This window comes from Corapipo altera, unplaced genomic scaffold (assembly GCF_003945725.1).
Source record: "Corapipo altera isolate COAL_440 unplaced genomic scaffold, ASM394572v1 301, whole genome shotgun sequence".
Classification (NCBI taxonomy): Eukaryota; Metazoa; Chordata; class Aves; order Passeriformes; family Pipridae; genus Corapipo; species Corapipo altera.
In genome coordinates this window covers 674173-698117 of record NW_020884926.1, presented here as the reverse complement: position 1 = coordinate 698117, position 23945 = coordinate 674173, and the positions used below count along the sequence as shown (strand labels likewise).

At 48.9% G+C, this 23945-nt stretch overlaps 1 protein-coding gene across 3 annotated transcripts in view; it reads left to right on the top strand.

The window, feature by feature from the left end:
- Positions 1–23945, top strand: part of PRDM16 (PR/SET domain 16) — a 258310-nt gene that overhangs the window by 753 nt on the left and 233612 nt on the right. The gene's annotated exons all lie outside the window — the stretch shown is intronic.

Genomic DNA, 23945 nt, shown 5'->3' with positions numbered 1-23945 from the left:
TCTGCTCGTAGTGCCCGGAGGAGGCTCCGGGGAGCAGCGGCGGCTGCTCCGGCTGAACCCGCGTGGGTTTCCACGGGAGCCTCCCGGGGGATGTGGAGGCGCCCGGAGCCGGGCGGGGGGGGCTCCCCGCACCCCCCTCCATGAGCCCCCCGGGTGAGGGGGATCCCCCCAGCTGAGGGGGGCAGCTGGCGGCCCTGCCAGTCACCCTCCGGGGTTCAGCTTCAAACCGTGGCTGGCGAAGGGTCCCGGGCGTTCGCCGCGCTCGCACACGTGGGCTCCGGGGTTCATTTTGTCATTCGAGTTCGTTGTTCGGAGCCGTTTCCAGCGGCCAAGGTCAGCGGGCAGGTCTGGTCCCGGCCCCTGGCGATGAGCCGCAGTTCCCCCTTCCCGGGGGGGACGCGCCCGTTCCAGGGGGGATCCCGTTCTCCAACCCCAGCGCGGCTCCTCGGTCCACTTTTCCTCACAAAGTCGCTCTGTCGCCGGGTTTGTGGCCGGCCCCGAGCTCCGGCCGCCGCTCCCGTTTTGCAGCAGCCCCAGGCCCTGCGATTTACCTTCGTGTAGCGACATTTTCCGTCGCGCTCCACGAAGGTCCCCCCGCTCCCCAGCCGTGTCCGTGTGTCCCCCTCACACCTTCCTCGGCTCTGCGGGCACAAACCCTGCTCAGGGTGGGATTGGTTACAGTTTCCGTGGTCAACACTGTCAGCACATCGCTGCGACGAAGTTTTTTTCGATTAATCCTGGAATTTAATTTCATTTTTTTAATTTTTCAGTAAACACCCGTTTTAAACGCCCCCGTTCAAATAATAACTTTTAAAAAGTCATCACTCATTGCTTTAGGTTGTTAAAATGAACAGTAATTTTCACGCCTCTCTTGGGTGGAAAAGCGAAGTGGAATGCTTGAATAAAGTGGAATATTTCTTTTATTTTTATTTTTTTTTGTTTTCTTCTTTTTTTTCTCCCCTCCTTCTCTTTCTTTCTGCTGCTGCAAAAGACACCGTGTGTTTGCAGATGTGCCCGGGGGGTGCAGCGCGGGGCCGGGTTTTTGCAGATGTGCCCCCGTGGGCGCGATGCGGGTCCGGCCGCGTTCAGCGCGGGTGGGACCAGCCACGCTGCCCCGGCTCCCCCGGGCAGCTCTGCGAGCTTCTGCAGCTCAGGGACTAGGAGGTTCTCTGTGCCTGGATATCTCGAGCGCTCGGAGAAGAGCCGGGAGCTCCGTGCCCGGGAGCGAGCCCTTCCCGGCCGCGGGAGCCGCGGAGCGGCCGCGAACGCGCCTGGAAAGCGCCTGTTCGGAGGCTGAGCCCTGATTAAAATCAGGTGTTTAATGCAATACAAGGCCCAACGGTTTATGGGGTTTCAGCCGAGGATTTTTTAGGGATCACAGTTCAAAACAGTAGTCCGAAGCTAAGGTTTCAATATCCCAGGAGTATTTATTTGCGAAACAGATTAAACACGGACACGAGTGTGGGGATCTCGCCGTGTTTCCACCGGCGAGGTAGCGAGAACTTGGGTTACGGCTCAGAACCCCGCAGGTCCCTGCCCAGCTGCCCTTCCTGGGCTCTCCGGCCCCACGAGCGGGTGCGGGTGCCGTGAGAGCCCGCACGGCCCCCGGTTCGCGGCCGCCGAGCCGAGCGGGGCACGGGGCAGGAGAAACACGGTGTGCCGGAGAATTTCATTTCATTGGACAATATTTTAAGCAGATGTGAGGCTCCGCTGGGAATTCGACTCTATTACCTGGCTGGGAAAGGGGACGAACGCGTGTGCGCTGGGGTGGGAGAGGAATTCTCGGCAATTTTCAGTCCGGCTCCCCGGGACAGCGGCAGGTACCGGAGGCAGCGGAGCTGAACCGGGGCCGGGGATGTTTTTCGCTGGCTTTGTGGCTTCCCTCTGGCTTGGGAGCATCGAGTAATGGCTGTACATCAAAAGCCGAGGCTCGGGCAGGGTGCGGGGGGCGCAGCAGCCCCGGGGGTGCCCAGGTGAGCGGTGCCCCCGCAGCCCCCCGGGGTGCGCATCCCGCCAGGGCCGGGCTGTGCCCGCGGGACGGGGATGTGCGGGACGGGCAGGCAGGGGAAGGGCAGGCAGGAGAAGGGCAGGCAGGGGAAGGGCAGGCAGGGGAAGGCCACGCCGCGTCCCGGCTCTGCGGGCCTCGCCCGTCAGCGAGAAAATAAAATATGGGTGAGCGGGGAGAAGGTCCAGCAGCGGCCGGGGGTCTCGCTGCTGCTGGCGAGAGGGTGCAGAGGAGGCAAACAACACCAGAGTTGGGTGCTGCACGCCGAAAGCAAATTCGTTTCCTTTCGAAATCCCTGAATTTCAGAGTACAGATATAATTCCCAGCCACACACGGCTGGCCAGGATCGCAGGCTCTAAATAAGTGGTCGTGCTGGCAAACGGTGGCCAATATTTCTACGGTCCCGTTTGCTTTTCACTATTAGGAATATGACCGAGGCAAAGTTTGGAGCGGGAGTTTTCAGGCAGAGCCGGTGCATCCTGCGGGCAGGCTGGAGTGGCGGGGAAATGGTTGTGAATCCAGCCCTGCGCTCCCCGGGACCTGCTTCTCGATTTAAGGCTTCGCCTTTGAAGAGGAGACAGGCTTCCCGTTCACTGATATACATATATATACATTATATATATATATATAATTTTTTTTAGTAAGGGTGATGAGTCTGTGGAGGGAAACGGGAGCGGGAGAGGAGGGAAAGCAGAGGCTGCAGCCCGAGCGCCACTTCCCGGCGTGCGGCTCTGTTTGTGCTCCCACAGACGGTTCCAACGCTGGAACACGCGAAGGAGGAAAATTTATGGCGCTTTCGGCCGCTTAGGCTTTTTTCCCATTTCCAAGCCTTTTCCTGTGCCCTGTCCATACCCAGAGCTCCGGGCCCCGAGAGCGGACACCGGCCCCGGGGAGAGCCGTGTCCGGCCCGGCTCCCCTTTCCCCCGGGACCCGGGAGCTCGCCGGGGCTCTCCCGGGCTCCTCTCCCCGGGACCGCCGCGGGTGCGGAGCCCCGCACAGATGCGGGGCCGCCGCCGGGTCCCCGCCGTCGCTGCGTCCTCCCCCCCCCGTCCTGCCCCGGATCTGTTCAATTAGGCAATTAGGGATGCTGGGCAGGGAAGGGGGGGTTGATCCGCTAATTAAGGTGATGTGTAATTAGCACTTCAACAAAAATTGCCGAGGGTTTAAGATCGCTTTATACTCTTAAGAAAAAAAATTATCCGAATTCTGCAAATATAATTTATCAGTTCTCCCACCCGACCCGCGTGATTTATTTGGGAAAAGGCGCAGAGGGAACGAGCTCAAAGCGCGTCCTCTCCTTGGCCTGGGCAGGAACTTGGCAAAGGGGGATCGAGCCGGGGCTTTGACGTGGGGACTGGCTGCTCTCGCCCGCAGAGCAGCAGCTTTGAGGTGCCGAAGTGCCAAAGGAGACGCAGGAATCGGGGATTGAGTCCTGGCCTGCGATAACGTCCGTGCTCGTGGGTGTCCGTGCCCTCGGACGAAGTGCCTGTGATGTCTGTCCACGTGTGTTTACATCACAGGGCACTGCCGTGTGCGTGTGCGAATGTAAGTTTATAAAGTGCATCAAAGACAGGCACGTTATTCCAATTTCACTGAATTCCCGTGTCCTGTAAAACCTCCGTGTCGATGCAAAACGCGTCTGTGCAGATGCATTTGTCTGTCGAGCCGACAATGCACGTACAGAGGTCTTACAACACACAGTAAAATCACAGGTACTGTATGGTCAGGAACCAGAATGGTATGTGCAGAAAGTGGGCTGAATTTGTGTTTAAAAAAAATTTGTTTAGCACCTAAAGCTGTTTTATTTTTTAGACTTTGTGCTGGAACTGCTGTGTCAGTTCAGTGATGGCAAATGAGGTCTTTAATGAGCCAAAGGGAAAAAATAAAACAAGTGCATTCCTAAGGGTTGCTATTAAAAATACCTGAGGTCAGGAAAAGCAAAGAATTGCTCTTGTGCTCCGCACACGAACGGACACGGTCCGGTGTTCAGCCACACGTTCCCAGGATCAGAGGACCCCCAAACGGGCAGGATTCGGAACTCTCAGCCGAGAGAAAGCCAAGTGTACCTGAAACCCGCACAATCTGCCCTCCCGTGCAGGCAGGAGGCAAGGCAGGAGCTGGGATTTCCCGGCACGGCAGCGGTGGAACAGCGCCGGGCTCGCTGTGATAACACCCCGCTCCCCAGCCGGGGCTGCAGGGACGCTCCCTGGGCCGGGGACTCACCTGCCTGCACCGTGGGCTGGGACACCTGGGGGAATGACGGGGGAATCTTCTGTGCCAGAGGGAAACCTCCCCGCGCGGCGCCGCCGCTCCTTCGCGGAGCGCCCGGAGCTCCTGGCGAGGAAAGGCCCCACTGAGAGAAAAGCGTTATTATTGTGATTATGGCTCTGATTATTATGGCTTATATGTTTGATAAAAGCCCTGTGCTATTGAATATAGTGCTTTAAAGACAAAGGCCCGGGAAGTTTGCAAACACGAAGGAGGTGAGGCTCGGGAGCCACCTGGACTGGAGGGAATGTGCTCAGTCCTGCGGCAGAGCTGGGGAAGGGAAGGAGGCGACTTGTGGAGGGTCCCTGTCCGCCCCTGGTGACAGGACCAGGAGAAGAATCCACATTTTCCAGAGCTGCTTTTGCCCTTCTAACTGTAAAATTCGCATTCCCTCTGTTTATTATTATTTCCCCCCGTTGTTGCATTAAACTTCTGGGGTGTGGAATTGTTCAGTGGAAGAAAAATCTGTGTCTCCAGTGTAGACCTTTTCTACAGCACAAAGCTGATGGCACCTAAGACTGGCTCTGCTCTCCGTGGGCCAGGACAAGCTCAGGCTTTGTTTCCACAACCTGCTGGCTCTCCCCTATTACTGGATGTGTTTAATTTTTTCCCAGTTAGAGATCATTTAAATGACCAGCTTGCACAGTTCTGAGGGCTAACTGAAAGCATCCAAATTTTAGCCAAATAATGATTTTTCTCATGCCTATTTCCCCAAAGATGCTGTTAATCCCGTGGGGGTGAGTAACCAGTACATCAATAAATACCTGTCCACAGTGTCTGTGTGCAGTTAGGGATGAAGACATCTGAAGGGGATGTGCAAACACATTTGTTTCCACTCTCTGGGTAACAGCCTGTTGATATGTCTGTGCTGCCCAGCATTCCACACCAAAATTACTGCTGTGCTTTCTGATCTTAAATATGCCCTTTTTTTTTTTTTTTTTTTTTTTTTTTTTTTTCTGGAGGAATTTCAGGTCAGGGATGTCGGAGTGGAAAAGATCTATGACCTTATTATTTCTTTTATTTTTCTTAATGGATTTTCATGCATCACTGCTACCTACTCATGGGCTGTTTATTTTCATTTTTATTGCAGTAGGTTGTGTGTTGTGCAGCGTCAAAATCTGTAACGGAGTGTCCCTGTCCTGAGGAGTTTTTTTTTCCCTTGTCTTCATTCAGTGAATGATGTGACCCTCTTTGCTAATAAAAATGAAATATGACTTTCATCCCTGGAATAAGTGTGCTTCCTGCTTCTGAATGCTCATATTGAATAAGGACTTTTTTTGGGTTTGTTTTTTTTTTTTTTTTTTTTTTTTTTTTTTTTTTATTTTCTCTTTTTGTAATTGGGAAGAAATTTCCCTGCAATGAGGGATGTGCTGGTGGGCAGGACTAAAATCTGAGATCCTTTTCCATGGAGTGAAGTGCTTCTCTGTGCAGAGGTGTTTGGTGTGCAGGACAGTGGGAGGAAGGAAAGTTTCTGTTCAGAGGGTGACTAAACTTTCATCCTGTTCCCCCCAAAGAGGTGTTTTGCCCCAATTTAGAAAAAAAGTTAATAAGGCACTTTTTTTTTTTTTTTTTAATATACCACTGAACCCACTTTTGGGCTGCAAATGAGGCCACTGGTCCTCTTGGGGAGACGTTTTCCAGGTGAAAATGAACTGAGACAGCCAAATTATTTCCAGTAGGCCACAGAAGAACGCTCCGATCACGGGAACTCTCAGCCTCCGTCGAGCTGGTGTGGAAAGACTTTGTCTTCTCCCAACCATTCACTTTTTTCTAATCATATTAGGGGCCAAAAGTGGGGGTGGCTGGAGCACAGCCCTCCCCAGAGCAGGGGCTGTTTGGGGTGAGGTGTCAGCCCAGAACAAACCCGGTGGGGATTGATTCTTGTCCCGATAGTTTTTTGCGTCTTTCAGGTGTTTTGCTTTAAGGTCACTCTTGCTGGTGGTGGGTTTGTGCTGCTCTGTTGTTCTTGGCTTGGGAACTCTCCCACCAGAGCTCTGAGACACAATGCCCTGGCCCCAGCTATTGGGCTCAATTTAGGCATCATTACCAGATAACGCTGTCAGCCCGGCCCCGATCCATATTTGTTTAATAGTTAATGTTCTGTACAAAATACAGAGAGGGGTGGGGGAGAAGTCAAACTGCACTGAATGCTCTGCTTATTTTATATCCACTATAACTATTTTTGTCCATGAAAATTGGCTTAATTATATCAATGGAATGTTTCTTTTTCAATTCTGTAGGCAATTAGTCCATCTTGCTGGCTGCAATTTATTTTAATAAAAAAATAAACCAGTGGCGTGTTCAGTTCCTCATCCCCTGGGGACAAATGCGATTGGTGTGTTTAATTTCATTAACTACAATGCGGCCTACTGGAAAAATGTATAAAATCAGCTTTATACAGCTTAAACACTGGCATTTGAAACAAATCATTACTGCATTAGCTGTCACCCTGGTAATTCTAGAATCCAGGACAAAAATATTATAGCTGTTTTTATAACCCTCTGCAAATACACTGTTAAAATAATTTGTAATCATTTTTTAAACACGGCCCCGATGTTTTCAGTTAAAATATCTTATCACCACCAGAGAAGGTTGGCTGTTCACTGTCGCAGGGAGGCTTTAGTGAGTGATTCAGAGGTGGCTTCCCCAGCAGAAAATCCACGCCTTGTCTCCCTGAGGCTCCCTGGTTTGGAGATGGACACTCGGGGAAACACGAGGTGTTTTTTAACCAAACGTGTGTGTACCAGTTGTGATCCCAGTTTTTGGGAGTGCAAGTGCAAGGAGCAGTTTTTCCTGGAGCTCAGACTAAGAATATTGTGAAACTCAGCATTGTTTCTACCACCACCTCCCCTTCTGCCAGCTTTTCTTTCCATGTAACCCAGCAGGCAACGTCTTAGAGCAGTTCTGAGTGTTCCTTTGGGCTCTGAGGCTGGGAGGGGAAGAGGGGAGGTCTGTCCATCCCTCTCTCCTGATTCTGGGGCACTCAGCCCAGCACAGCCTGTCTGCAGCTCCCAGGGCTCTGCTGGACCCAGAGGAGGGGAGGACACACAGAACCTGCCCTGGCTCACCCTGTGTTCCCCACAGACAGCAGACAGTGTTTTTCAGATACCACAATACAGCCACAAACCTGTTCTTTACTGATCTCAACGTGTCTCTTCCCCACGTAAGTGCTGGCTCCAGACACGGATAATCAGTGACTAATGCTGGGCAGAGCCCCCGTGCCTGATTTGGAGGTTAAACTGATAAAACTCAGTTTGGTTTTTTTTTTTTTTAAATGAGAAGCCAAATCCTCAACTCATGTAAATCAGCATCAACATCAATGAACCTAATTTTCACCAGCTGGGGACATGACCCAAGAGATTTCGTGTGTGTGTGCATAAAATGCACAAATATTGGTCTATAACTGGTTTAAGGGGATTTGCTCTCAGCATCTGCAGATCAATATCTGATGGAGAAACGCAGTTTGGTTTGGTTTCTTCTCCTTAACTTCAGGAATGATCCACTCTAGTACCTCAGCATTTTGCAGACAGATTGCTGTTTTCTGGAGTGGCAGGGACTTCCTTTCCAAAGGAGTGATCCACAGAGGATGGGCCACCCTGGACATGAGCTATCTGCTCCCTTGCACGCACTCAGCTTTATTTATTCCTTTCCCCTTCCCTGCTCTCAGAACCAGTAGTTAATTTTCTTTCCCTATCTTTAACTTTACAGCGGCGGCGTCTTGTTAGGAGCGATATCAAGTTATTGTTTTATGGGTATAGCAGGGGAAAAAAACCCATCAAGTTTATTTCCTACTTGGTATAAAACCACTCTGGGGGGACTCAAGCAGCTAAAGGCAGTGTGTCCCCTCAGGTTGGGGGTCTGGAGGAGGCAGGGTGGTGGCAGTGACGGTGTGGGAAGGGTGGGAGTGGGACCACAGCTCTGTTTGGGTTCCCTGCCCTGCTCCAGAGCCCAGCCCTGCTCCTGGGCTCTGCAGGCTGTCAGGGGGAGCTGCAGGGTGAGGGAAAAAAGGAGAGTTTTCTGTCACTGTTGTGTGAACCCTCCTGGCAGAGCAGCTGTACCTGGGTTTGAGGGGCAGGACGAGGCTGGGCCAGCTCTGCCCCCAGAGCTGCCCTTGGCACGGGGAGTTCCTGCCCCTGCCCAGCATCCCCGGGAGTGGGTGCAGGGCTCCTTGGCTGTGAGGAAACCCGGGAAGTTGGATGTGGAGTTCTGCTCTGGACATGGAGAATCCACAGAAGGAGCAGTGGTGGAACGGAGGTGGCTCCTGAGCCTGTCCCTGAACCAAGCCCAGCTTGGAATGGCACTGCCTGGCCCAGGATGCAGAGGAAGCAGGAATCTGGTATTTTGCTAAGCTCAGGAACTAACTTTTCCAGCTTAAGCAAATAATTTACTCTCAGCTACTCCATCTGTGGAGTGGGAGGGACCCACATCACTGTGATTCCTGGAGCAGTGTCTCAGTAATGACCTTTGTGTTGGTCCAGCTCCCACCAAGGGTTTGGGGATGATTTTATTGAATTTACTGCATCTGATTTTCCCCCCTTTTTTTTTTTCTTTACAAGTTTCAGATTTGGCTAAAAATCTTTCATTCCATCTCAGACCCTAACAAAAAAAGGCTTTTGTTTACATGTAGCTTGGCATTTTGTTTCCTTTCAGGACAGTGTTTAGTGTTTTTTTATTTCATGGCAAATGGACCTTTTGGGCTCAATCATGTAAATTAATTTTTAAATGGCTGTGCTGGAAGTTCATGTAGTATAAAATTGCTTTACCATATTTTTTTTCTGTTTATAGAAAAGGACTGGTTTCAGTTTATATTTTATTACCTAAATGTGAAATAAAGAACCTGCACAACTTGCAAGCGAACATATATTTTATTTTAGAATTATCACATAGGAATAAAATAAATTTAAATCCCTACATGGCACAATAGTCAGGTTTAAAAAGCAGTTGATACCTCACAGAGAACTTTGAAAAACCCTTTGCTCAGTAACAGTTCTGCTCATGTATCCCATATAGAATGAATAAAACCAGATCTTGGTTACTTTGGGAGTTCTTAAATTTTTTCCTACTAGAATACTCTGCAAGTGTTTATCCAGAGAAAGTTCAGGAGAGACTTTGCTCTTTTGTCTTGTGTTCATGATAATGCCTATTAAAGAGGGATTTTCACAGGTGAGCCTGCAGGAAATCCAAGTTATCTTCAGGGGTGTCCCTAAGGAAATAACTCAGGAGCTACCGACGCTCCCTCAGACGTTCAGAGATTCCTGGCTTTCCACACAAATACAATATCTGGGCAGTTAAAGGCCTTTTAGGTAATTCTGGAGCTTCCTCAAATAATTTGTTGTCTGGGGTTCATGATTATTTCCATAAAAAGGAAGGGCTGCACCTGTGAAGCAGAGAGACACCAACCTGTTAAAGATCCTCGGAGAATCCCCGCAGGATTCCCAGCAGCTGCTCAGAGCAGCAGGTGGATGATACAGATGTTACGTGTTTCCAAGTATGTTTTTCATTTCCTCTTTTAGCTCACTCTGCCTTTTCCAGTCCCATTTGCAGATGAAGCAGCGTTTTTGGGTGGCTCTGCAGGGAATGTGGATCCCAGGGCCAGAGCATCTCCTCGAGCCACAGCCAGAGAGCTGCTCCTGGGATCCAGGAGCCAATTCCCAGCTAAATACTGATTGTTGTAACAGCAGGGTCTGTTCCAGCAGGCCAGGGGAAGGAGCCCACGTTTAACACCCATCTATAAATTTATTTTGGCCCAAGGGACAGTGACTGTTTGGGGGTTTTTTATGAAGTATTGTGGTTTAGCAGTTTGTGAAATAAGTCTTGGGGTGTTAACCAGAGAAATGTCCTGCTGAGCATTAATTCCATTCAGCACCTCCTCAGAGTGCCCGTGGCTGTGCTGTCCAGGTGACTTGGGTCATACTGGGGAATTTGGCTTCCCAGCCATGCAAGAAAGCCCTGCAGGCTGGTCTGGGGAAGCTGAGGCTCTCCTGGATCAGGGACTCAGCCCAAATCACACACCTGGAGAACAAACACAGAGAAATAGTCCTCCCCACCATCCCTGCCTGGAGAATTCCCTGTCACTTACTGATGAATCCAGCACTTCAATAAATAGGGTGGGGGGAAGGAAGAGAGTAAGAACCTATGGAAGTTTTCTGGAGCACTGCTTTGGTTCGAACCCTCCTTCCTCCCCTTGTGCAGATTCTGGGGCTGGAACAGGACAAACTGAGGCTCCTGTTTGCCCCCAGACCAGGAGATGTGAATTCCATGGTGGAATTCACCTCATGCAGCTCCTCAGTGTCCTCAGGGGACCTTCCCCAGCTCTGGACATTCCCTGGCACAAAGCTGGGACCCGAACCCTGCTGCAGTTCCTGGCAGCTCCTGGCAGCCTCTCCATGGACTGTGCTGGACTTTAGAGCAGGCCCTGAAGGCACCGAACTCCTTGGGACATCCATGGGATTTGCATGGATGGAGTTTTTCCTTGTACCTGGGTTTCCATGTAGAGCCTGTTAATGATTAGCTCCAAGGGGCTGGTGTGAGAGACATTTATTTCCCTCAGTCAGCCCTGCCTTTCTCTCCGCTTTAAAGTCCTTTTTCTGGTGTGACTTGGCTTTTAAATACTTTTAAATGTGCTTGGTTTTTTCCTAACTTGCAGTTTGTAGAGCTGTGTGCCTGATTACTTGCACACAGCCCAGGGAAATGTGCATTTCTGCCCCCCCAGAATCCCAGGATAAGTGGAATAACCCCATTCCACAGTTGCATTTTTGTAATGGAAGACTGAAGACACAGTTTCCATGTCAATATATACGTTTTATATCTATCTAGACCTATGTATCTAGTTCAGTCACAAGTTATAAGTATGTAAGGAGTTTTTTTCTTGTTGGTAGTGATGGATTCTAAACCTTTCTTTTGGGTTCTTTCAACAAAATGACATCACACAAGTTTGAAATGAGAAGAATCCCTGAAAACAGACAAATATCAACCTGCTGATCTCTGTCTAGAGGCTGAATATTGGGAGAGTGGCCATTAGATCAGCCCTGTGCCTCAGTGCTCACATTAGAACAAAAAAAAGCACTCTTGAAAAATTACTGAATTCTCCTTGCAGTGTCGGGTTCCAAGATAATGATGTGTCTGTGTGTGAAAATATTAAATTGCAATAACATGCAGAGTGAGTGGCTTTCTGAATGGGGTATTCAGTTCACAGCTTGGACTATACATAAAGCTAGTGAGTGACAGAATACAAATGGTGTCATAAAACATCAGGGGAATTTAGAGCCAGCCTCAATCTTTTTGATCTATATTCTATCTGTGGAGTGCTCTCCATCTATCTTTAGTTAATGAAACAGTTAAACATATTTAATTATTTATCACTGTTTAATGTCAGGAGTTATCAAAACAGATTATGCTTCCCCCCACACACTTAAAGGTATTAGAAGAACTCCAAATGCATTTACTGCAGTCTGGGGTGTTTCCTGTCCACAGATAGTGCTTTAAAACATGGGTTTAAATGTACATGTGTTTAAACCCCAATTGTTTGGTGACAGCAGATGCTGAGGTTTTTTGCCTGAGAACATGCTTTGTTCCTATAACTTTGTTTCTTACACAAACCACTTTTATTCTTCCCAGAAAACACAGAGAAATGAGAATTTAGTTTCATTTGGGATGAGAAATGGGACAGGACGGGGCAGCTCTGGGAGGGTGTGAGGGACCCACCCCTGAGAGGGCCCAGTAACAGAGACAAAGTGAGAAAATCACTGAAATCATGGACAAATGTGCTGTGCTCCTCCTCTGTGCCTCCAGACCAGCCCCAGCAGGGTTATGGAGCTCTTTAACCATCATCTCTGAGCATGGTACACGCTCCTGTGACTTCCCATTGCCCACTTTTCTCACATATGAATGTCCATAAAATGTTCTCTGTGGTTCTGTAACCAGCCCCTAGAATCTCAGCCCCCCTCTGGAATTCCAGTGCCGCCTGTACCTGTGGATCTCCCGTTCCACAGAGGGAATTTCAGCACTGCAGCCCCCCAGGACGGGTCAGGCTCCTCCCTCCCTCCTTTCCCCCTCCCGAGGTGTTAATCGTCCCCATCCCAAGGCTGGGCTTTGCTGCTCAAAGCCACCGTTTGTTCCTGAATCCCATCTGCCAATTCCAGGCAGGAGGAAGGGCTTTGGGATCCCCCTCAGCCCTACCACCTGGGTCTTCTCTATTGGCAGCTTTGATAAGAAATCATTCTTCTCCACCTAAGCTCTCTCTTTACCAGCGGTTTTAAGTTGCTCCCCACCCCTGACAGACTACCCTCGTTCAAAGGGAGACCTGGAGGAGGCTGAGGGTTCTGCTGAGTATTAGGAGTCCATTACCAGAGGACTGAATCCTGTTGGGATCTCTGGGGAGACAGCCCTCCTTGGCCCACCAAACAGAGTCTGGCATTGTGAGAGGAAAGGGCAGGGGGATAAAGGAATCCAGCCTCGCTTTTCCCCTGACAAAGAAACCTCAATACTTTTATTCAGCGGAAAATGGAATAATACTTGTGGGTTTGCTCTGAAAGGCACTGGCTGCTCCGTGGGCCACCGAGGCTCTGGGATGGGGAAGGGCTTTTTTCAAGGGGAGAGGACTTTACACACATGAAACAAGATTAAAGGATCTCTGTGCCAACGTGTTGAAGGTTTTGGGGATTACAAGAAGACTCAGTGTCTCGTTGCAGTCACGTGCAGGCCCAGAAGAGCCCCCCTGCACTGCTGAGAGCCCCACACAGATGTGCTGGGAATAAAACCCCTATTCTGTGTCGTGTTCCCTTTAAAATGCACCACGTGGTGGTTTTGGGTAAAGGTGGGTTAGGGACTAGTCCAGGTTTTACAGAAAAGAATCACTCCTGTGTAGCCGAGTGGTGCCCCTTATCTTTAGGGTATCCTGCCATAAAACCCTTCCAGCTGCAGGAAACCCCTGGAACAGTGGAATCCCCCTCACTTTTGCATGTACGAAAAGGCTTCATGCTGCAGGTATCAGCAGGAACACATGAGCTGAATTTGGAAGCATCTCCACATCTAAAAACCAAACCTGGTTTTTGAAGTGTGTGAGTTGGGTCACTCAGACCCAAGTGAAACCATTTGGAAGGCCAAAAATCAAAGAGCCATGGAAAGGATGGGATGGGAAAGGACCTTAAAGCCCATCCAGTGCCACCCCCTGCCATGGGCAGGGACACCTTCCACCAGCCCAGGTTCTCCAAGTTCATCCCACCTGGCCTTGGACACTTCCAGGGATGGGGCAGCCACAGCTTCTCTGGGCAACCTGTGCCAGGGCCTCCCCACCCTCACAGGGCACAACTTCTTACATATACCTAACCTGAATTTCCTCTCTCTCAGTCTGAAAACCATACCTTTGATTTTTCCTGTTCCCGAAGCTGCCCCATGGAAGCCCCTTCCCCAGTCCAGCCTTTGCAGGGGTGTTTTCCTGACTCATTGTGAGCACACAGGGTGGGACAGGTGGCTCTTTGAGGGGTCAGTCCTATGGACAGACCTTCCTCTGGTGCAGCAGGGACATGACTGACTGCAGCACACGTCTCTCACTGGAGGAAAATCAGAGTTTGTAACGTTGTATTAAAAATATTGGTAAATTATTGATTATTACTTAGCCCAGCCTTCAAGTGTGATGAACTGGTTCCCATGAATCACCTGATGGCTGCAGGACTCCGGTGGAAGGGAATGGCAGGGTCCAGGCAGGTTTCATTTGGGAAGTACAGCCCTGGCTGTGTTTCAGGAGCTGATGAGTGAGGCTCACACAGAGTCCAGGGGCTGCTGCCCTGCCAAGGCAGGGGATCATTTCCAAAATGTTTGGCTAAAGGGTTGCTCCAAATAGCATCCATCGGTATTTGTGAGTCTTAAACACATGGCACTGTCTCCCGGGGCATAATCCCTGGAAGGAGAGGGCAGAGGGGGTGGGTGATGCCACCTCTGAGAGGGCACCAAGCTGTGGAGGCTCCTGGGTCAGCCCCCACTGCTCCCTCCAGCAGAGGATCTTCACATGAAAGGTGTTTTCCTGAAGGAATTTTGCCTGCACAGTTATTGCAGGAGCAGCTTCTGGCAAAGGGAGTTCTTGTGAGTCAAGTGCTGGAATTTTGCACTGGGGGATAAATAGACAACATCCAACTGGGGTTTTTTTTGTGGGAAGGGGCAGCTGAGGTGGGGGGAGACACAAAGAGCTTTGCCTTTCCAGCTGGTGAGGGAAAGGAATTCTGAGAGCTGCAGAAAAGGTCCAAATTCTACTCCTGTACCTTGGCCTACACATCATAAAGATTCATAAGGAGTTGAATTAAAATGAATGTGTGGCTAAAATGAGAGGAGATCTTTCACACGGTGGTGGCAACAAATCCATTCCTTTTTGAAGTGTGTTCTTCTTTGCCTTAGCTTGTGTCACAGAGAACAGCTGTTAAAATGTTAATTACTTTAATTCCAGCAATTAATAATTTTGAGGCATTATTTTATCCCTTGCTAAACTTTAAACCAAACCCATTTGGTTGTGAAAACTTACGTTTGGAAGAGGAAGCAAATTTGTTAAAAGACAAAATAATCCCACTATTGACCTAAAATATATTTATTCCTGGTGTTTCTCGGCTTCATTTCTCATTTCTCTCCTTCATTGCAATGTCTGTCTCTGCTGCTTCCACACTGGGAGAGGGAAGGAGCTGTAATACTCTGTGCAAAACTCTGATTGAGTTTTATTAAAGCCCTGTCACCCAGAGTCACTTGGCTACAGACTGATTTGCTACAAACAGGGGGAAATACCCAAAGAAAAGTCCCAAAATGTGCCACTGCAGTGATCCAAATGGATCCTCTGCACTTTACCCAGACAGAAACCCGAAGAAAACAAGCCCCAAGTGACTCCAGGGCAGTTTTCCTGGGAGAGAGGGGATGCACAACGAGGAACTGCAGATGTTTCCCACGTCAGGATTGTTTCACGTGACACAACGAGCTTTAGTGGGCAGGAGGGTGGGCATGATGGTCTTAGAGGTCTTTTCCAGCTCTGATGATTCTGTGATATGATTGTGCTTGGCAGGGGGTGGGGAGGCTGGCACAGATTCCATCCCTGGTGCCACCACAGTGCCACATCCCCCCCGCTGCCCCTCGGCCTCACCAGCCCCGTGAGATGTTGCAGGGACCTGGTTCACAGTTCCTTTACTGCAAAACCTCGTGTGAGTGACCCCCAGGCCAGTTTTAGGCAGGATGAGCAGGTCTGGGCAGTCTGGAGCAGCCCTGAGCCCCCAGCACTCCCCGCAATCAAGTGCCAAAGCTTTGGGAGTTTCCCCTTTTCCTCATGGCGCGAGTTTCCCGTTTGATTAAACAAATGATGCTTTGCTTAATTTGTCTGTGTTGGCTATTTTTATGAAACATGCACTTAATTAAGTAAGAGAAATACAGAAACATGTTTATTCCCAAGATTTATGCGAAAAATGAGAACCCCACTGAAATTTCCAGTAGTGAAGCAATTAAGTAATGGAATTCCACAGTATAAACATGGTATAATTCAACTATAAACCCGGTGTCTAAGTAATGTTAATGAGCTGACTTGGAGCTTACAAAAGCTTGAAAAGTTCAGTCACAGATGAAAATGGAATTTGTTCTCAATTATAACTGAAAGAGAGTTAGTTTGCATGAGGGATGGTCTCCAGCTGGAGCCCCCAGATAACTTCCCCACGGTTTGGGCTGACAGGTTGCAGAATTTGCAGTGGCTTGTTTACATCTTTTTCACAGTAACTACTGAAATATTCTATTTTCTGCAACGTAGCACAGAGTCTGAGGATCACAACTTGGAGATCCTGTCTGTAGGAAGAAGCTCAAACCAATCTGAGACATTAACAAGGCTCCAACTTGAAAACTGGCAAAATGTGAGGGTTTTATTTCAACTTGAACTGTGAATTCATACCGAAGTTTGGCAAATGCTGGAGCAAATCTTGTAGCTGGCAATTTGGATCCCTGTTTTCTGCAGAATCTCCCCCTCCCAGCCACCAGTTTGTGACAGAGCCTTTGGGAGCATGAGGGGAACGGGGACTCTCAGGCACCTTCTGAGAGCTGAATTTTATTTGCTCCATATTTTTTGCTGCCAATTCTGATCTGACTTTTTTTTTCCCCCCATCTTCCAAATTCCCACCCATTTTGGTAGATTCCTTTAAAACATTTTTCCAGGGTATTAACCAAGCAGTTTGCTGAGGAGGTGTGTGCCCACAGTGCTGAGGCACATCCTGCCAGCCACGGGCCCTGGGCTGACGTTTCCCTTGGAGCCTGTTCCTGCCCAGCTCCCGGGGGGCTTTCCCTGCCCTCTGGCCTCCAGGCTACATTTTCTTTTCTTCTCTCATTCCACTTCAGAATGTTGTTTCTATCACCTTCTCAGCCCAGTAAATAGCACGCTGCAGATTTATGGTGTTTAAACTTTTAATGCCATGACAGATTTTATATATTTTTCACAGCATTATTCAGACGTGTTATGTTATGGTTAGTTCAGGTTCTGGTGCAACTGCTCCGAGGAACTCCTTCCTCCTGGGCAGCTCCTCTTTGCCAAGCAGTGTTTGCACTTGCTCCAGAGGAGGAGGGAAGGAATGTTCCATAAATGTTGCACAGGATTAAAGCTGGGCATGGAGACCCAAAGCCTGACCCTGCAGCCTGGAGGAATTACCAACCACAGTTGGCCTTTGAGGGGTGTCTGTCCTTGCTCCTTCCAGGCTTTCCCAGCCCCAGCTGAGCGTGGGATGATGCTGCTGTCAGGCTGAGGGAGGGTGGTGAAGACAAAGACCCCACAGGGCTCCTGGGGGGTGAAGCACTGACGGCTCAGTTTGGGTGCAATGGGGGTTTTTATCTTGGCCGCTTTCACACCCAATGTCCCCGAAACCTCCAGCAGTTTTGGTGGCTGCTGCACCCCCAGAGTGGTTCTGAGCACCCTCTGCACCGGGGTTTGTGCTCTGGCACCACGGGCACCCTCTGGGTCTGCTCTGATGGTGGAAGGGTTTCCATCAGGAAAATTCTAAGGTAGAGTTGAATAAGCAGCACAGAATGTACTCAGTGTTCATTTTGGGAGAAGTCCTGGTCTTTCCTCTTACATTTTCCTCATTGAATATGTGACTATTAAAAAGAAAAGAAAACAGAAAAACCTCACCTAAAATTAATTAATAGAGGGGCACATCTGCTTGCCCTGAGCTCCTTTCACAGTGATACTGATTCTGTGGAGTTTCATGAGTTTATAAAACATTAACTACTTCTACAAGAACAACAAACATTGTTCCCTCCTCCCATAGATCCCAAACCCAGCTACCAGATGGACCCAGTACCCAGCAAGGGAATATTAATTTTGATGGAGAGAGACTTGGTGTTCTGGGTATTAAATTATGTGCCTTGGGAAATGCAGTACAGTAGATGTGTGTTTGTACTGAGTGGTGTCTTTGTCTTTCATATATAAAAACACTAATTAAAATATAATGTGAAAACCTGAGGTATGCTGGGGACGTTTTAGTGTGCTGCTAAGGTAAATAAAAATGAAACAAAAGATATATATATATATATAAATGCTGGGTCATTAAAAGTGCATTGTTAAACTGCTCTATGCCACAAAATTGCCAAATTAAGAGCTGAACAGAAGCACATCTGGAATGAGAGCAGATTCCTGGGCCGTTATCCCAAGTCCTGCTCTGGGTCCATGGTTCATTTGCTCTGCTGGGAACCCCTGTGTGGAGGAACAGCAGCTCCTGGAGCCCCTCCTTGCAAAGGCTCCTTTTGCAGCCCCTGCAGTGCCAGCACAGCCCTGGCAGGTTTAGCCCAAGGCTGGACTGAGCTCCAGATGCTGCTGCCTGGGATCAACGGGCCCTTTGAAGGGCCCAGAGCAGGAACATTAACTGGGCTGTGCTGGGGGTGTAACCAGGGAAGGAGCTGTCAGGGGCTGCCCTGGTGAGAGTGTGGTGGCTCAGGATAACCAGGAGGTTCTGAGGATTTCCCTTCATCCATTTAGGGTCTGGCAGAGCAGCTCTCCAGCACAGGGGGGGGTCAGCTTGGCACCTTCGGAAGCTTTAATCCAAAACCCACCGAGATCTCTGTATTTGATTCATAGAACCATGGAATGGTTTGGGTTGAAAAGGGCTTCAAGTCTCAGCTTTTTCCACCCCCTGCCAAGGGCAGGGGCACCTTCCACCAGCCCAGGTTGCTCCAAGCCCTGTCCAACCTGGCCTTGGACACTTCCAGGGATGGGGCAGCCACAGCTTCTCTGGGCAACCTGTGCCAGGGTCTGCCCACCCATCCAGGGAAGGATTTCTTCTGTATATCTAATCTGAATTTCCTCTCTGTCAGTCTGAAGCCATTCCCCCTTGTCCTGTCACTCCAGTCCCTGAGGGACAGACCCTCTCTGGCTTCCTTGTAGCCTCCTCAGATGCTGGAAGGTGCTGTGAGGTCTCCACACCACCTTCTCTTCTCCAGGCTGAACAGCCCCAACATTCTCAGCCTGAGATTCATCTCGTTTTGGATTTGTGTTTCAATGTGTGAATGCAATAACTCCTGCTCGGTACTTGCAGTGTTGGACTCCTTATTAATAAATATCTTTCTGGGCAGAAATCCAAGGTTGAAGGTCGAGGGTACATCAGAGGCTACAAAAGGCCACCTTATCACCACTAGATTGCTTTGAGGGTGTGTAAGTCCCCTCCAGAATCTTCTCCCAGTCTTCCTGGCACAGGAACAGCCACGTTGGTGAAGAGAGAGAGAGAGAGAAAAAAAAAATAAAATCTCTCTTTGTGCCACTATCCCCCTGAAGAAAAAGCTTAACATCTGATTTAAGTTTACTGAAATAACAACAGATGTTTATCTTGTATTGTATGGCACATGGCACTACATCTCATAAACCCCCTCCTGGAGCTTAAAGCAGAGTTTCTGCTCCCTCATTTGGACACTTGCAGGCTTTGTGCTCTTTTTTAAATGTTTTCGTTTCTCTGGAGCTTAATCTGCTACCAAAGTATTTATAAGTATCACGTTATAAACCGTGAAACGAGGAATAGCAAAGGAGATTTTCAATACTTCCTTCCCCTAAGCACAGGACTGAGCAGCTACTTACCTGCAGCCCCAAAGAATGAAAAAATTGTGCAAACTCGCTGCAGTCTTTCATTAAGAAGAATCCATTACGGGTGTGGGACTGGGGACAGATCAATAGGAAAAAAAAAATTATGCCTTGGGAAAGCCGAGAGCAGGGAGGAAAAATATAGGAAATTTTTATTTTTCTGAGACTCGTAAAAAGTGAAACATTTTCACTTCTAAAACCTCTGTGTATCTTAATGTGAAAAGAGTGAATGCCTGTAGCTTGTGTATTTTTATATATATATTTATACAGATACTTATTTCCACTCATTGCAACTGTAGAAAATCTTCTGCAGAAACGGCAACTTTGTTCCAGCACTGATCTGTGACTGCTGGGGAACAGAAAGGAATGAGAAACATAAATACAGGAAAAAGTTCTTTCAGGAAGAATTTCTTCCTGGAAGAGGGTGGTCAGGCCTTGGCAGGGGCTGCCCAGGGAGGTTTGGAGATGCCCAAACCCCACTCTGGAGGTGCCCAGGGAAGGCCTGGCCGTGGCACTCAGTGCTCTGGGCTGGGGACGAGGTGGGGATGGGGCACAGGGGGATCCACGGGCTGGGAGGGCTTTTCCAGCCTCGGGGATTGTGGAATTGTTGATGGGTGAATACTGGGCTGACGGGGCACTGCCCAGCTCAGAAGGGAGTTGGTACTTCAGGTGACAAACCAAATCCTAGGGATGGACCAGAGGCGTCCAAGGGGAGTCGGGGTCTGGTGAAGGAGGGAAACAGGAGTGTCCTGGTCCTGCCCAGCCACGTCATGTCTTCAGCTGGGACAGAGTTTGTTCTGTTTTCTAGATATTTCTGAGCTCCACTGATCCATGACTGTTGTGGCTTCTCTTCCAACCTTCCCTCTGCCGCTGGTTTATTTTATGTTTGAACAAATGCAGCCCTCCTTTGTTTCCTCCACCGAATTCTTTATTTATTATTTCCTAAAATGATTTGATTTTCCCCCTCCTTCCAAACACATATGATTGCAATAAGCCCATACAAAACAGGACCAAGAAACAAAAGGCTGAACATGCTGATAATGTACATTTGGTTTGTATTTATCGTTTTAAGATGTGTTTTAATTGGTTCACTACCAACATCCTGTAACTTTCAGTCAGACAGAAGAGAAACCTGTTTCATTTTAAAGTCACTTAATTTCTTCCCTCTTTCAGCTGAGAGCAGTGGGTAAGGCCCTACTGTAGTATCTTAAAATTTAATTTCATTAAAACATTTTTAAAAAGGGGATTACAATACATCTTGGTTTGTGATTCTCCCTGAGTTTCATTGGGAAACGGGTTTTTTAAAAGAAGTGACAAAAAATGTTTTGATGTTTTGGAACATAAACCTTCGTGCACAATTTCTAACGAAAATATGCAGCTATAAACCTGGAAATAAACAGTTTTCTTGTTATTCCAGAAGCTTAATCTGTTTAGTTTAATGAGGAGAAGGTGGAAAGGTGACAGAAATGTCACCTCAAAGTGCTTACCTACAGCAAAATTCGAGTCAATAGGCTAAAGGTGTGACAACACCCAGCTTAATAGAAACCTTTATTAAAAAAAAAATTAAAAAGTAGAAATCTGGGAAAAAAGGGTTGGAAGAGTGATCTGAAAGATCAGCTCATGTATCCCCCTGGACAGCAGGAAGGTTTAAACCTCGCCTTGGTGGGTCTGTTTACAGTGAGTGTGTCCCTCAGCCCTCCCCAGGACAGGGTCCCACACTCAGACAGTTCACCAGGACCTTGAGGTCACTGCTGAGAACTCAGGGGCTGAGGTTTGGTGCCTCCTGAGAGCTCTGTGAGCACCAAACAGGAATTGCTTTGAGGAAGTCTCACTGCACAGGAGGTCACCCTGCAAAGCCACAGGACGGTCCCTTCTGACCTTGTCCTTTGGGAGGTCACTGTCACTCTTACCTTGGACCTTAGTCTGTCATTTGGGATTGGCAGTTTCCATAGATATTTTGTATTTTAGGGGGCTAAAAGTGCCCTTCTGCTCCTGCTAAAATCAGAGCTAAATAAAACAGGGGGCAGCTGCAGGTATTTTTGTCTTCCACCTCATTGCAACACATTTTATGAAATGTCTTGACTTTGTTCTATCCATGGTTGTTCCAAAAGCTGTATTTAAACACCAAATTTGGTCACCTGGTACCTGTGTTCTGCTGGAATCTGCAGGGGGTTTACCTGGGGATTGATGACCATGTTGAGGTCACAGCCAGACCACGAGGATGATTTAGGTCCTTTCAGATGGTTCCACAGCCAGTGCTGTCTCCTCTTGGGTAACTCTGGACCAGGGATGTCCAGACTGTCACACAAACTCTCTCCTCCCTGGGAAAAGGTGTCCCCACCCTGCCCTTCTCCCGTGTGATAAGGAATTTCTGCTGCTGTGGTGCAACTGTTCTGTGTGGTCAGTCCAGATCAAGAAGTTTGTTAACAGAAGTGGTGAAGTGGTGGCATTACCTGGGAGTTTTCCTGGGTTGGTGTCACCCAGCTGGAGACCTGCAGGAGCTGCCAGAGCCCAGAGCAGGGCAGGAGGAGCCCCAGGGGACTGGGGGTGCCCAGGGGGAGCTGGGAAAAGCTTTCCCCCCAAAACTGAGCAGTTGCAAACCCGAAGTCTTGAAAAGGAGCTTTCCTGTCTCTGAGGAGGGTGAGTAGTTGGACACTCCTCTGGAAAACTTATGGAAACTTTAGTTTTTATAAATGCTGCAGAGTTCCCCTTTTCCCTCTGGCCAATGGGAAGGTGGGGAGGGGGAAAGATGGAAAAAGCTTCAGTTTGTTTGTTGGCCAATTTGGTCAAAAAGAGAGCTGGGAAGTGTCTTTTTTCCATGGAAGTCCTTGCTGGAAGCCTCTGTCCAGCTCTGTGGATGGGAGCTCACAGCTTGTCTGGGTGTTTTTGCAGCATTTCTGTGATTTTGCACAAGTGGGAGGTGCAAAGGCAGGGAATGAGTGGGATTCAAGCCACAGTTTGGAAGCCTCAGTTAGAAAGGAAGGGCCAATATTGCACTCCTGTGGAATGGGGAGTTACTCCAGGAAGGAGGGATCCCTCCGGCATTGGGATCACGGGATAAATAAGAGTATAAATAGCTCTGTGTGCCTTAAACCAACTACAGAACCATTTCTTCAGCTCAGCACGCTGGAAGTTTGCCAAGGCCGTGCTAATTATGTTGTATCTTGTTTTTATCATATATGTTACAAACCATTTCTTATGCCAGAATGTCTGGACACGTTTCCCCGGTATCCCATTACCAGTTTAGTTTTCTGCCCATCCTCTCTCCCCTGTGTTGATTTTTCCTGCAGTTTTCTGTGCCATGACCTGCTGCCACAGCAGTGCTGCCCGGGCAACTTCCCTAAAAGTGGGTGAGAAAGGCAAAGAAAAAGGGTTGAAGTGCACAGTGATGCAAACCCAGCCCGTGGTGTGTGTGACTCTGCCCCACAGGGACCTGCAGGGTGTGTGTTCCCTGCTGGAAATCACACACAGGCTTTGCTGTCCATGGAAATCCTGCAAAGAGCAGCTGTGCCACCATGGAAAGAGCTCCTCTGCTGCAGAGTTCAGTGAGGAGGCAGATAAAGGCAAAGGGGGGTTTGGGTCAGAGCAATGCAGAACTTGGAGGGAGAAGAGCTGAAGCGATGGAAGATAAGAATAAAGAGGATGCAGAGTGTGATCAGATGCAAAAGGAGAATAAGGGGAAAAAGGTGGCTGGGACAAAAGGGGTCAAAAGGGCACAGAAAATAAGAAGTGGAGTGGAGGGGGAGCATTTCTGTGCTGCAGTTTTCCGTGAGACCTTTTTAAGATAGACATCAATTTAAAACTTTAGCTGGGAGAACCTCAGGAGGATAACATTTTATAATTCCAAGGACAATGTGATTTAGGTGGATTTTTTTTTTATTTAGTGAAACCTTTCACCCTGAAAACTTGACTAGAAAAGAGGGGATGCTGATTGCAGAGGCAGATGGTGCCTGGTCACCAGGCTCTGCAGGCTGCTGGAGTGCTGTGCTGAGGGCAGGCACCTCTGCTGATGGTCTGTGATCTGGGCATGGAGCCCCTCACCCCTGGCAGTGAGGGGGGCAAACAGCCCAGGAGGTTTGGGAAGGGCAGGGGAGGTTTGGGGAGGGCAGGGGAGGTTTGGGAAGGGCAGGGGAGGTTTGGGAAGGGCAGGGGAGCTTCCCCGTGGCTCAGGCAGAGGGAATTTTGCTGTAAACACCCGTGAGATGCTCTGTCACATCCAGTTCAGGGGAGAAGTCAGTCATCAAAGATGACAAAGGGGTCCTTGCTCTTGAGGCCTGAGATGCTGATGAAACACTCTTTGAACTCTTTGAGGTTTCTTTGGTTTCTTTCTCTTTCTCATTTTTTTTTTTTGTCCTTGTGGGTTTTTGCTTTCTTCTGAAGAACAAAAAAGTAACTTCCCATGCAGATCTGGGCTGTGCAAGGACAAGGACTCTTTTGAACTATTTTACATACAGTCCCTATTCAAAAGAATCTTCTTGCAGCTTCCTGAGGAGCCCTGACAATGTTCCATTTGGGTGAAGACATGAGGAGAACAGGATTACAACTGGCTGAGGCCCACTGGGGCATTGCTGAGGGATGGGGGCAGGATCCTTTGCTGTGTTCCTT